Source organism: Sapajus apella, unplaced genomic scaffold, assembly GCF_009761245.1.
Source record: "Sapajus apella isolate SASKATOON/1434 unplaced genomic scaffold, GSC_monkey_1.0 scaffold2, whole genome shotgun sequence".
In the NCBI taxonomy this organism is placed as follows: domain Eukaryota; kingdom Metazoa; phylum Chordata; class Mammalia; order Primates; family Cebidae; genus Sapajus; species Sapajus apella.
Window position 1 is genome coordinate 62,373,319 of NW_022436942.1, and position 9,703 is coordinate 62,383,021.

General features: G+C 43.1%; 1 non-coding gene across 1 annotated transcript; it reads right to left on the minus strand.

Annotated features, from left to right (window-relative positions):
- Positions 1 to 314: 314 nt before the first annotated feature.
- On the minus strand, positions 315 to 424 carry LOC116527717. The gene has a single exon (XR_004258687.1). It is a non-coding gene; the product is annotated as a U6 spliceosomal RNA (small nuclear RNA).
- Between the last annotated feature and the right edge of the window lie 9,279 nt (positions 425 to 9,703).

The following is a 9,703-nucleotide window of genomic DNA, read 5'->3' on the forward strand; positions in this document are numbered from 1 at the left end:
AGATGATTGTATCTTGGGGGTAGCTTTCTCATAAATGGTTGACCACCATTCCCTGGATGCTGTCCTTGAGCTAGTGAGTTCTCTCGGGATCTTGGTGGTTTAAAAGTGTGTGGCACCTCCCCCTCTCCCTCTTGCTCCTGATTTCACCCTGTGAAGTGCCTGCTCCCACTCTGCCTTCCACCATGATTGGAAGCTTCCCGAGGCCTTCCCAGGAGCAGATGCCAGCCTTATGCTTCCTGTACAGCCTGCAGAACTGTGAGCCAATGAAACCTCTTTTTGTATAAATTACCTAGTCTCGGGTGATTCTTTTATTAAAACATATAGAACGCTTCACAAATTTGTGTGTCATCCTTGCACAGGGGCCATGCTAATCTCCTCTGTATCATTCCAATTTTAATATATATGCAAGAATAGCCTAATACATCTCTCGTGAGGGTGACTGCAGTGACTTGTCTCCCCTCTTCCACTCTGATACACACAGCCAGGATTTCAGATCCTCTGAAAATATAAGTCAAATCCTGCCACTCCACTGCTCAAAAATCTCCGATTAACTCCTTATTTGCCTCAAAGTAAAAGACAAAGACTTGGCTGGGCCCGGTGGCTCACGCCTGTAATCCCAGCACTTTGGGAAGCTGAGGTGGGTGGATGACGAGGTCAAGAGATTGAGACTATCCTGGCCAACATGGTGAAACCCCGTCTCTACTAAAAATACAAAAATTAGCAGGGCGTGCTGGCTCGTGCCTGTAGTCCCAGCTACTCAGGAAGCTGAGGCAGGAGAATTGCTTGAACCCGGGAGACGGAGGTTGCAGTGAGCCGAGATCGCGCCACTGCACTCCAGCCTGGTGCCTGGTGACGGAATGAGACTCAAAAAAAAAAAACCCACAAAGTCTTTCCAGTGGTCTTGCAAGCCATAGTGACAAGTTCCTTCATTCCAAGTTGAAAAACAAAAAGATACTGGTTGTTCTTTGGTCGTAGTGACAAGAAACAACCAGAATCTGTTTTAATCAATAAATAGCAATCTCTTAATGAGTGACTTGCTTCTGAAAATTAGCCAATCAGCAACAGCCACACTCCACTAATCTTTCTTCCACAGCTAAAGGTCAACTCATCTCTAAACAGTCCAGCTTCTAAGAGTTCGCCAACTTCCAAACCCCATGCTTCCCAAAACACGACAAAAGAGTCACAAATTCCTTTGTTCAGAGACACTCTGTCTTACAAGTACTGCTGTCCTCTGCTTAGCAAGAAATATATTCAGCACTTAATTGTTGCAGATGTGAATGGTGGCCTCCTAACTGGTCAAGGCCCTGTGGGATCTTTGATCTATTCCCTTTCCACTCCTCCTCTACCTTCATCTCCTCCTATGTTTTCCCTTGCTAATTGTACTCCTCGCTGTCCTTATTTCTGCCAGGAATGCTCCTGCCTCAGGGCCTTTGCACTGGCTGTTCCATCTTCCTAGTACATTCTCCCTCATATATCCACATAGCTCACTCCCTTACCTCCTTCTATGTCTTAATGGGGCTAGCCCTGATCACTGATCTAAAAATTGTAATTCCAACTCCCTACCCCCACTCAGCTATAACCCTCTAACAGACTATATAATTTCCTTATTTATTATGTTTACGATGTGTTGTCTGTCTCTTCCCACTAAAATGTAAGCCCTATAAGGACAAGGAATTTTGCTTGTTTTGTTTACCAGTGCATCCCATGCATCTAAGATAGTGTCCAGCATTCAGTCAGTACTCAATATTTGTTGAATGAATGGACTTTGAATGTTTCACCTTTTTGGAATATAAACTCCTTTAGTGCAAAGACCTTGTGTTCACTTTTGTATTCTCAGAGCCTAAAACAGTGCCTGGCACATAGTAGGGTCTGTATAGGTATGTATTAAATGAAAGCATGAGCAGGTATTATATAAAATTGTTTTAATTGATAATATAAACGACCTTGAGATTACCAAAGCCTTTATGTGCCATCTTCCTCCATAGAAACACAGTTAATGAACACATTTAAAATTCCTCTCATTATTATGATGTGTTAATCAAAAAATCCAAAACATATTCATCACTATTTTCTCAGGTATTAGATAAGTTAATAGACAAAAATGACTTTAAAAAATCTGGCTGAGTAGGCTGGCTCACGCCTGTAATCCCAGCACTTTGGGAGGAGGGGTGGGTGGATCACGAGGTCAGGAGTTCGAGACCAGCCTGACCAACGTATAGTGAAATCCCGTCTCTACTAAAAATACAAAAATTAGCTGAGTGTAGTGGTACGCACCTGTAGTCCCAGCTACTCCGGAGGCTGAGGCAGGAGAATTTCTTGAACCTGTGAGGCAGAGGTTGCAGTGAACTGAGACCACACCATTGCACTCCAGCCTGAGTGACAGAGTGAGACTCCATCTAAAAAAAAAAAAAAGAAAAGAAAAGAAAAAGTCTTTGATCAGCTTGAACAAGCAGCAAGATCACTCTCCTTCCTCGGGCTGCTGAGGCTGAGGACAGGAGGAAACCCTTGTCTCTGATAGGAAAGCAGGGCAGAGAACATTCTTTTCTCATTTCCTTTATTTTTTTCCTTAAAAAAATAAAGGTCTTGGGTATTTTCCAAACTGGTGTCCCTGTCTATTATAACATGGCCATATTAATCTACCTAAAAACTTGGTGGTTTTTTTTTTTGATCCTACATATGAATTCCAGGTCATAGAAAACATAGTTCTTATTGTGTTACTACCTTTTAAAAATCATGAAAATAGCTCTCATCTATTACATAGTTACTGTGTATCAGGCACTCTGCTAAATGCTACCTGCATGTTTTCTCATTTCAGCCACACAATGACCTTATGAAATAAGTGTTATTTACCCAACTCAAAAGACATGAAAACAAGCTCATAGGTTCGGAAACCAAGACTTCGACCAGGTGCGGTGGCTTACTGTAATCCCAGCACTTTGGGAGGCCGAGGTGGGTGGATCACCTGAGGTTGGGAGTTCAAGACCAACCTGACCAACATGGAGAAACCCCATCTCTACTAGAAAAAAAAAATACAAAATTAGCCAGGCATGGTGGCACATGCCTGTAATTCCAGGTACTCAGGAGGCTGAGGCAGGAGAATAATTTGAATCAGTGAGGCGGTGGTTGCAGTGAGCCAAGATTATGTTATTGCACCCCATCCTAGGCAACAATAAAGAAAAAAAGAAGAAAAACCAAGAAGTCACACAGCTGGAGGGCAGGCCTCAAACCTGGCACCAGTCTCTTTTACTTAAAACAAAACACTATTTATTCAAAGGATTCTAATAGACTTTTCTTTAAAGAAGATACACAGATGGCCAAAAGGCATATGACAAGATGCTCAACATCATTAGTCATAAGGGAAATGCAAATCAAACCACAGTGAGATACCACTACACACCCACCTGAATGGCTTGAATCAGTAAGATCGATCATAACAAATGTTGTCAATGATATGGAGAAATTAGAACCTTCATACAATGCTGGTGGGAATAAAAAATGATACAGCCACTGTGGAAAACAGTCTGGCAGTTCCTCTAATGGCTAAACATAAAAGTTACCATTTGACCCAGCAATTCCACTCCTAGGTGTATGCCCAAGAGAAATGAAAATATATGTCCATACAAAAACTTCTACATTTATAGCAGCTTTCTTCTTTTATTTTTATATAAAAAATATTTTTTTTTGAAGATAGAGTTTCACTCTTGTTGCTCAGGCTGGAGTGCAATGGTGCAGTCTCAGCTCACTGCAAACTCCTCCCGGGTTCAAGCGATTCTCTTGCCTCAGCCTCCCGAGTAGCTGGGATTACAGGCATGCACCACCACACCTGGCTAAGTGTTGCATTTTTAGTAAAGACAGGGTTTCACCAAGTTGGTCAGGCTTGTCTCAAACTCCTGACCTCAGGTGATCCACCTGCCTAGGCCTCTCAAAGTGCTGGGATTACAGGTGTGAGCCACCACTCCTGGCTGCAGCTTTCTTTGTATAGCCAAAATGTGGAAACAATCCAAATGTCCATCAACAATGAATGGATAAACAAATATGATATATCTATGCAATGAAATATTATTTGGCCATAAAGACAAATGAAGCTCTCATATATGCTTTGCTACAACATGGATTAACCTTAAAATCATTATCTAAGTGAAAGGAGCCAAACACAAAAGACCACAGATTATATTATTTCATTTATATTAAACATCCAGAATGGTCAAATCCATAGAGACGAAGGCAGATTATTCTTTGCTGAGGGATAAGGGAGGAGATGGGGAAGCAGGAGGTGTGATAGCTAAAAGGTACAGAGGTTCTCTTCGAGGTGATGAAAATGTTCTAAAATTGTCAGAGCCAGGCACAGTGGCTCACACCAGTAATTCCAGCATTTTGGGATGTCGAAGCAGGCAGACCACTTGAGGTCAGGAGTTCAAGACCACCCTGGCCAACATGGTAAAATCCTGTTTCTACTAAAATTAAACAGATTAGCCAGGTGTTGTGGGCGGTGGGGGTGGGGGAGAGGTGCCTGTAATCCCAGCTGCTTAGAAGGCTGAGTCAGGAGAATCACTTGAGCCCAGGAGGCAGAGGTTGCAGTGAGCCAAGATAGCACCACCGCACTCCAGCCTAGGCAATAGAATGAGAATCTGCCTCAAAAAATAATAAGAAAAAAAATTTTTTTAAACTGTGAGGATGATTGCACAAATCTGCGAATATACTAAAATACAGTAAATTGTACATTTTAAATTTGAAAATTGTATGGTATGTAAATTATATTTCAATAAAGCTTTTACCACAAGGATCCTACCTTTTTATATGTGTTCGTATCTTTTTATATGTGAAGCACAAACTAATCGATAAGCAAAACATTAAATTCCCAATAGAAAAATGAGCAAAGGCCATAAAATAAAAAACTCATAAAAGAAAAAATACAAATGGCTGATGAACATGAGGGCAGGGAAAAAGGTTTGACTCAAAGACAAATTAAAACAAGGGAAATTGTGGCACAAGGTGAATGAGGAGCAAGTCGCATCTCACAAAGCGACAGGCAAGAGAGCATGTGCAGGGGAACTTCCCTTTATAAAATCATCAGATCTCCTGAGACTGACTATCACGAGAACAATGTGGGGAAGACCCACCCCTATGATTCAGTGACCTCCCACTGGGTTCCACCCATGACCTGTGGGAATTATGGGAGCTACAATTCAAGATGAGATTTGGGTGCGGACACAGCCAAATCATATCAGTGTTCTTACACACCAAATCAAAAAATCTATCACAGGAAATCATTTGTAATGCAGGTAATAAGGTATTAAGTAATAAGATATTCATAACAACACTGTTAACAATAGATAAAATTGGAGGAAAACTATGTGGTAAGCAAATTAAATGATCCCAAGGCTCCGCAGCTCCTAGTATTTACACCTTTATGTATTCTCCCCTGGGGTATGGGCTGGGCTTACCGACTCACTTCTTCTTTTTTTTTCCCATTTTTATTTATTTATTTTGCTTTTCTCTATTTTTCCTTCTATTATATAGGTATTTTAAACTTTTTCTTTTTAAAATTCTGTACAACTATTATGATTTTAAGAGGGGACAAGTTAGAAGCATTTATAGACTTTTCACAACAATGACCTTGCCTGGTAAGTCCCTTTTTTCTCCCTCCTTGTTTTCTCACACTTCACAGTTAATGAGTTTTAAGATCTGTGTTGCTTTCCCCAAATATCCACCAATTTGTTCATCTTAACCACTCCATCCAGACGTAGAATACAGAAAACCACAGGAAAGTGTCATAGACTTGAATGAAGGTCATCAAAGCGCCTCTCGAAATATCAAGGAACTATTATCTTGCTGTTTAAAAAGCATTGACGCGGCCGGGCGCGGTGGCTCAAGCCTGTAATCCCAGCACTTTGGGAGGCCGAGGCGGGTGGATCACGAGGTCAAGAGATCGAGACCATCCTGGTCAACATGGTGAAACCCCGTCTCTACTAAAAATACAAAAAATTAGCTGGGCATGGTGGCGCGTGCCTGTAATCCCAGCTACTCAGGAGGCTGAGGCAGGAGAATTGCCTGAACCCAGGAGGCGGAGGTTGCGGTGAGCCGAGATCGCGCCATTGCACTCCAGCCTGGATAACAAGAGTGAAACTCCGTCTCAAAAAAATATACAAAAAAATAAAAAAGGAAGATACAGCGTGTTTTTTCTTTTTTAATTTCTTAATACATTTTTTGTGGAATTGCTCTAAGCTGTGTCAAGAACAGCCATGAGGCAGGAAGGAGGTTGTTCTCCATTCCCCTCCATTTGACACAGAGCTACACATAGAGCTGCAATGAAAAGTCTGGTGCTTTGGTCCCTAAATAGCTAAAGGAATCACAGATCGATGCTCAGTGGCCTCCCAGATGCCCGCTGTGAACTAGGCCTGCTTCAGGGATTTTGGTGGGCTGGAAAAGCAGTGTCTCCTCCCAGTTCCCAGCCCTTCAGCCTCACATCTGATCTCGTGTTTATTTTGTTTTAAAGTTGCTGTGTGTTTGTGTTTTCTCATTTTTCTTCATCATCTTCTTCTTTATGTCATATATATTTCTCCCCCAAACGTGGCCTCTGAACTCCATAGATGCTGTATTTTTCTTGAAGAAATGTTACAGTCACACAGACAGTGTCTGGAGTCTTCAGCTTGATTGATATTGGCTGATATGTCAAGAGTGTCATCCAACAGTTCTCGTTTATAAATAGAGAGAGAGAGAGAGGAGAGAGAGAGAGAGAGAGATTTGTTTGGGTATTTGTTGAATTTGATTTGAAGTTCTGGTATGCATGTGCAGGTTTTTAAATGGAGCCTGTTCAGCATCCTGCCCCTTGCAAGTCTTGCTCTCCCCTGGAGGACGCTCCCTCGGGAGCTCAGTCCAGGCGATTTGGCACCTTTGGGCCGATTCAGCTGCACCTGGAGTGTCTTCATGCTGACCTGGAAGCCATTCATGGCCTGGATGACAGTCTGCGCCTGGTCGGGTTGTCGAAGCTCAGGGAGCCTGTAGGTGGAGGAGTTTATTGGACACTGTCCTCCCTGACAGGAGGGGGCCTGGCAGCGTGATGACACAGGGTGCTGGGCTGGGGAGAGAAGGGTGCCAGGGCAACTCACTTCTAATGAATGGAATTCAGCAGGCAAAATGGGAGGTTGCTTCTAAGATTAGATTACAAAATAACTGTGAATTCCCTCTTGGGTCGCCTTTCTCTCTGTCTCTCTCATTCTGTGTGTGTGTGTGTGTGTGTGTGTGTGTGTGTGTGTGTGTGTGTATGTGTGTCTATATCTCTATGTCTATTGTTCTACCTACAGATAGATCTATACATTTATATATCTATATCTATAGTGATATAGAAGGGTATAGATATGTATAGATATAGAAAAATAGAATAAGGAACTGATGTCTCCAGCCAACAGCTGGCAAGAAACTGAATTCTGCCAGCAGCCAAGTGAGTGAGCTTGGAAGTGGGTCTTCCCCTGCCTGAGTGTTGAGATAGCCACAGCCCAGCTGATAGCTTGATTGCAGGCTTAGAAAACCCTGAGCCATCTGGGCACAGTGGCACACCTGTAATCCCAGCACTTTGGGAGGCCGAGGTGAGTAGATCACGAGGTCAGGAGTTCAAGACCAGCCTGGCCAACATAGTGAAACCCCATCTCTACTAAATATACAAAAAATTAGCCAGGTGTGGTGACAGGCACCTGTAATCCCAGCTACTTGGGAGGCTGAGGCAGGAGAACCGCTTGAACCCAGGAGGCAGAGGTTGCAGTGAGCTGAGACCGTGCCATTGCACTCCAGTCCAGGTAACAGTGCAAGACTCCATCTCAAACACAAAATAAAACAAAAACCCTGATCCTGGCCAGTTGCGATGGCTCATGCCTGTAATCCCAGCACTTTGGGAGGCCGAGGCAGGCAGATCATGAGGTCAAGAGATCGAGACCATCCTGGCCAACATGGTGAAACCCTGTCTCTACTAAAAATACAGAAATTAGCTGGGTGTGGTGGCGCACACCTGTAGTCCCAGCTACTTGGGAGGCTGAGGCAGGAGAATTGCCTGAATCTGGGAAGCAGAGGTTGCAATTAGCCGAGGTCTGCACTACAGCCTGGCGCCTGGTGACGGAGCGTGACTCTGTCTCCAAGAAAAAAAAAAAAGAAACCAAAAAAAAACCCCTGAGCCAGTGCCGCTCCCAAATTCTTGGCCACCAGAAACTGAGATAGTATTATTAAATGTTTGGTGTTTTAAGCCATTGAGTTTTGGGGTAATTTGTTACAAGCAACAGATAAAAAAAAACAACTTCATTGTCTAACAATTTGAAAATTGTTAAAAAATATGTCATAAAATAGTCGGGCACGGTGGCTCATGCCTGTAATCTCAGCACTTTGGGAAGCCAAGGCAGACAGATTGCCTGAGCTCAGGAGTTCCCAACCAGCCTGGGCAACATGGTAAAACTCTGTCTCTACTAAAATACAAAAAATTAGCTGGGTGTGGCAGTGTGCGAGTCCCAGTTACTCAAGAGGCTGAGGCAGGAGAATTGCTTGAACCCGGGAGGTGAAGGTTGCAGTGAGCTGAGATTGCACCACTGCACTCCATCCTGGGAGACAGAGAGAGACTCTGTCCCCCCACCCCCAACAAAAGTCATAAAATAGAATATTGTCCTGCTATTAAAATGTTTTCAAATAATTTTTTAAAACATGGGAAGATATTGAGAATAAAATGAACTATAAAGAGATACACAATATGATCCCAATTCATATTTATAGGAATAGTTACAGAGAAAACCTGCAAGTAAATATGTTGAGGGTCAACAGCTTTCCCCATAAAACAGAATAGGTGCTCAATGCATTCTTGTTGATTTCAGTTAGGAACTCATTCATTTGGTCCATTTTTACTGAACATCTACAGTGTGTCAGCCAGGCCCTGGGGAGACAATGGAGACAAAAAACCAAGTCCCTGCACTCATGGAACTTACTTCGTGATGAGCTCTCCTGGTGGTTTCTTCTGTGGCAGCGGAGATGGAGGTGGAAAGACAGAGCATAGTGAATGGATTGGTGATACATTTAAGGGGTAGAACATTTTGGTGCAAAAAAGGAATAAGATCAGGTGACTCACACCTGTAACCCCAGCATTTGAGGAGGCTGAGGCAGGCACATCACTTGAGCCCAGAAGTTCAAGACCAGCCTGGGCAATATGGCAAGACCCTGTCTCTACAAAAAATTTTAAAATTAGCTGGGCATAGTGGCACACACCTGTAGTCCCAGCTACTTAGAAGGCTGAGGAGGAATGATCACTTGAGTCTGGGAGGTTGAGGCTGCAGTGAGCCATGTTCATGTCACTGCACTTCAGCCTGGACAACAGAGCAAGACTTTGTCTCAGACAAAAAACAAACAACAACAACCAAAACCAAAAAGGGAATAGTGAAGAAATAGGGTTTACTCTTAGGTGGTTGGTTTGGGTAATTTCAGTGGATGGTAGGATGGGCTGTGGAGTATAGTGTTTGGTTTTGTGAAAGTTGTCAAAATAAAAAATGGAGTCACTGATACTAAGAAAACCCTAACAAATTATCCCTTTCTTCATGGCACAGGCCATGAAGAAAGAATCTCCTGCTTGTATACCTAACAAAAAAGACTCTACAAAAACAACCTTGTGCGCGCGCGCGCGCGCATACACACACACACACACACACACACACACACACACACACACACACACACA